This window comes from Oryctolagus cuniculus, chromosome 18 (genome assembly GCF_964237555.1).
Source record: "Oryctolagus cuniculus chromosome 18, mOryCun1.1, whole genome shotgun sequence".
Lineage (NCBI taxonomy): Eukaryota > Metazoa > Chordata > Mammalia > Lagomorpha > Leporidae > Oryctolagus > Oryctolagus cuniculus.
Window position 1 is genome coordinate 39313097 of NC_091449.1, and position 4864 is coordinate 39317960.

The following is a 4864-nucleotide window of genomic DNA, read 5'->3' on the forward strand; positions in this document are numbered from 1 at the left end:
GCTCCTTATACCAACCCCACTCGTGCAGAAACATTTCAAGGTCTTGCCAACTGATGGAGCCATTCAATTTTAGAAAAGATCTCTCTCTCTCTCTTCTCTCTCCCTCTCTTTCTCTGTATCTATCTACACTTGAAAGGCAGAGTGACAGAGGGAAGGGGAGAAAAACTGAGAGATGGAAGAGCTGCTGAGATCCCAGTGTTGGTGGCCCTCTGGGCTCCCCAGAGCTGGAGGTCATTCTAGCTGGGCTCTCTACAGAGTCCCAAGGCTAGAGTGGCTTGCAGAGTAAGAACGGCCGGCAGGGAGGGTCCAGGATGCCTGAACAGGGAGAGGCCGCACTGACCTCTGCACAGACAGATGCCAGAGACACAAAGGGAGGACCATGTTCCCAGGGACTCCATGGAGTCCATGGAGCAGTGAGGAGAGAGAACAGACACAGAGCTGCCAGCCACATGCTCCCAGTGCCCATTTTAGGGAGGGGTCCACACATGCAAATCAGTAACACGATATGTCACATCAACAAATTGGTGGATAAAAGAAAAAGATTATCTCGCTAGATGAGGAGGAAGCATTTGATGAGATAGAGCATTCTTTCATGGTGGACACCATAAAGATTGATTGACTATAGAAGGAATACACTGCAACACACTCAAGGCAATAGTGAGCAAACACACAGCCATCATCATATTGAATAGGGATAAGATGGAAGTATTCCCATTAAGAACTGGACCAGAAAAGGGTGCCCAGTTTCACCGTAATTATTCTATATAGTTCTAGACATATTACTCAGAGCCATTAGGCAAGGAAGAGGAATCAAAGGCATACAAAGTGGGAAGGAGGCGGTCCACCTTGTTGGGGATGGCATGCTCCTTACACACAGGCATGGAAGGACTCCACTAAGAGACTCTGGGAACTCATCAAAGAAGTTGTAAAGTTGCAGGATAGAAAATAAAAATCTACAGCATTCTCACATACAGCTCTGGCTGAGAAAGAAATCTCATTAAAAATACCCATAAAAAAAAAAAACAAACCAAGTACCTTGAGATAAATTTCACTAAGAATGGAAATGATCTCTAGAATGTAAATTAAAAATTATTAATGAAAGATATACAAGAACACACCAAAATGGAAAAATCTTCCTTGTTTTTGATTTGGGAAAATTAAACTATCCAAGGGATCACATTAATCAAGGCAATTTGCATATTCAACATGATCTCAATGAAAATACCAAGGACATACATCACATATGTAAAAAGAAATCCAAAAATTAATATGGAAGCACAAAGATCCCAAATAGACAAAACAATCTTTAATAACAAAATCAAAGCTGGAGGCATCACAGTACCAGATATCAAAACCTACTGCAGGGCTGTTATAAACTAAACAAACTAGTATTGGCTCAAAAATAGACGTGTAGTCTAATTGAACAGAAGAGAATCCCCAGATAGTAATCCACTCATCTTTGACCAACTCATATTTGACAAGAGACCTAAATCCCTCCACGAAAAGACACTTTTTCAGACGACGTTGGGAATATTGGGTTTCTACCTGCAGAGGTTTGAAACAAGACTCGTATCTTACACCCTGTACAAAAGTCAACTCACAGTGGATCCATGATCTAAGCCTAAGACCTGAATCCCTGAAACTCCTGAAGGAAAAGATAGGGGAAACACTGGAGGACAAGGGTCTGGGCAAAGATGACTTGGAGAAGACCCCAGAAGCACAGGAAAGCAAAGTGAACATGGGATGACCCTGAGCTAAGAAGTTTCTGCACAGCAAAGGAAACAACCAGCAAAGTGAAGAAGAACCAACGACACGGGAGAGAATATTTAGAAACTACGCATCCGATAAAGGGTTAACACCCAGAGTATATAAGGAACAGGAGAAACTCATCAAGGACAAAACAAGCTACCCAGTCAGGAAGTGGGCTCACTGCGGGAACTTTATTCAAACTGCAGAGGCTTAAAGGCTGTTCTATAGAGAGCAGGGTTTGGTCTCAGGGCCCGACAGAGGCCAGAGGCACAGGTGCACCTGGCTCCAGAACACCTGTCCTGGGCCTGCCCTCCTGACCAGAGCTGTGGAGACAGCACAGGACCCACCTCCAAGGGATCTGACAGTTGAGGGGACGAGGCCCTGCTGACCCGGGAGGGTGGCATTGTGACACTGCTGGTGGAACCCCGTGATGTCAGCATTCCTGGAATCCTCCTGCGTGGGTGGTGGCAGTTAGAGGCTGCTCGTGTCTGTGAGGGACTGACTCGTGTGCTTTCCTAGACTGGAGCGGACTCGGCAGAGGAGGACGGATTTGGGACAGAGGTGAGAGGGACGGGTCTTGGGGAGGGACAGTGGCTCCCGGATGAGTGACGAGAGCCGAGCACGGGCGTTGCCTGCTATGTGCTGAGTGCGGCTACTGTGGTCCCTGTCAGTGCTCCCATGATGGAGTAGGGTGGCTGTGAGGATGCCCTTAGTGTGGGTCTGCGCCAGCCCAGGTGTCCCCAGGGTTGGCGTCCAGTCTGCACTGAGGTCCCCACGGGGCACAGGTACCTGTTGTGGGCTCATAGGAGACTTGGGGCTCTGAACTGGGAGCTGGAGGAGACCTTCTGTTCTAGGGGTGTGTCTGGGCACAGTGGAGGGTAGCCCACACCACACGGGGAGAAGGCTCCTTCAGTCAGTCTGGGGCAGAAGTCAGGGGCACCCCCCCTCTCCCTCGTGTGTCATCCATGTCCACGACCTCTGGACTGACACCTTCCTGGTTCCTGAGAGTCAGGTGCCACCTGCCTGGTGGTGGCTCAGATGGGATGGACTTGAGTCCCAGGGTGGGGTGGTAGGAAGCAGCTCCCTGTGGTGCTTCTGGGCTCTGTCCTGTTTACAGTGTGTTCTTGCAGCTCAGACATGGAGGCTCTGGAGTTGCTGGAGGCCCGGCAGCGAGCCGTGACCATCACCAAGTATGAGCAGGTACAGGCCAGGCAGCTGCCATGGGAGGAAGGGCCCTAGGACCTCGGCCGTGTCCATGGCAACAGTGGACTGGGCTGCCAAGGGCCATGGTGGTGGTGGGGGCCGTCCCGCTCTCCCCAGCCCATGTGCCCCTGGCTTCTCACCTGGGTGCCCTTCTGGCTGCAGGGTCGCCGAGGAGGGGTGCTGGTGATGCCTTGGGAGGAGGAGGACGAGGCCACCCGCCCATTCCCGGATCAGCTGGGCATCCTGCAGTGAGTCGGCACACCCCATGGCCACTCAGGGCAGCTTCTGTTCTCAGAGCGCCTGCTCTGGAGGCAGGGACCTGTCTCTACAGCCTGGGCTCTCCTCCTGTGATAGGAGCCTCAGGAGATACTGGGCGGGACAGGGCTGCCCGGGAGCTGGGAGGGGAGGAGCCCTGTCACTGGCAGAGAGGGTGTGGGCACAGGACGAGTGACCAGGGCTGCAGGGGCTCGGGGCCCCCGGAGAGCAGCCTCCTTGGCAGGGTCCGAGGGGCAGCTGAGCTGAGGGCGGAGCCCCTGGCTGGGGTCCTGAGGAAGGGACCGGGCAGGGAGGGTTCTCAGCAAAGGCGCTCTGGCCTGAGTCTGAGCCGGGGAGCTGGGGACTGGGGAGGAGGTACTAGGCCTTCGTCCTGTGCCCCAGGTGTCCAGGGACATGGAAGAGGGTGAGTTTGCATTGCGGCCTGAGCAGCTGAGATTAGGAGAGGCAGGTGGCAGAGGGCAAGCCCTCGGCCGGGTAGGGTGTCGGGGAGTAGGCACCATGACAGCCCTGCCAGCACTGGGCAGATTTCAGGCCAGGTCGTGGGCTGGTTGGTGGTTCTGCCATTTCTTGACACTGGCTCCCACGGGTGCCCAGTCCTCCGCTCCCAGGCAGCCTTCCTGTCTCAGGACTGTGGATTCTCAGATCCTGCACAGGGCCCGGTCTCTGCCCAGGAGGGAGCTCCCATAGCAGAGCCGCATTGCGATACCCGGGACCTTGCGGGCCCAGTGCTCTCCACATTCCCAGGTCCCATCCACCCAGGGGTGTCCATGGGCAGGACGGCTGCCTCGTGCCTTCTCTTTGAACTCTTGATCTAAGTCTTGGGGCTTGGGCCTGGGTTGTCCCTTCCCTGGCCTGGCGTGGGCGGTGGAGAGGCTCGGGCCTGGCTCAGGTCCTCACAGCTGTGCCTCCGTTGCCTCCCAGTGAGAAGCGGCTGCCCCGGGACAGCGCCTGGATCACCAAGGTGAAAGCTATCTGTGGAGACTGCAGGGGTGGGGCTGGGAGGATCCCCCAGGGCCTGGTGTTTTGGGTGGTGTTGAGGGGCAGAACCCAAAGTCACCAAGAGTCAGGAACTCTAGGGCTACCCCACCACATCCTCCCGCCCTAAAAGGACATGCAGCCACGGGACCCTGCCCACAGCCACGGGACATCTGGAGGTTTGGACAGTGGGGGTGTCCGTCCTCAGTGTGGCTTCTGTGGAGGCGGCCACGGGTCACAGGTTCTGACCCACTCAGAAGGTCTGGGCCCAGGTCTGGGCCCACTGCGGGTCCATGCGGTTCAGAGAGGTCAGGCTGGGCGCTGCCTCCGAGGGCCGCTCTCCAAGACCCAGATCTGTGCTGACAACAAAGTTGCTCTCTTCCTGCAGAATCGGCAGAACCGAAGCCTCCAAAAATGGCTGAAAATTCTGAAGAATTGGCAGAATTATCAGAACACTCAGAAGGTGGCGTGGCGGCTGAGGAGCTGTGGAGAACTTCTCTGCCCCTTGGGAGTTCATCACCCCCGTTTGTGGGAGCACTTGGTTTTCTCCAAATCTGCTGGCGGCCCACTGTCCCTAATTCCAAGGACACAGGCCTTGGCTCAGCCTCCTGTCTCCCATTCAAGGTCCCCGCTGGGAGACAACTGATGGCAGGATTGGCCA

General features: G+C 54.7%; 1 long non-coding RNA gene across 1 annotated transcript; it reads left to right on the forward strand.

The window, feature by feature from the left end:
* Positions 1 to 1885: 1885 nt before the first annotated feature.
* LOC138846414 (uncharacterized) lies at positions 1886 to 3399 on the forward strand. The gene is made up of 3 exons (XR_011383888.1): positions 1886 to 2310; positions 2880 to 2949; positions 3115 to 3399. It is a non-coding gene; the product is annotated as an uncharacterized lncRNA (long non-coding RNA).
* Positions 3400 to 4864: the final 1465 nt, after the last annotated feature.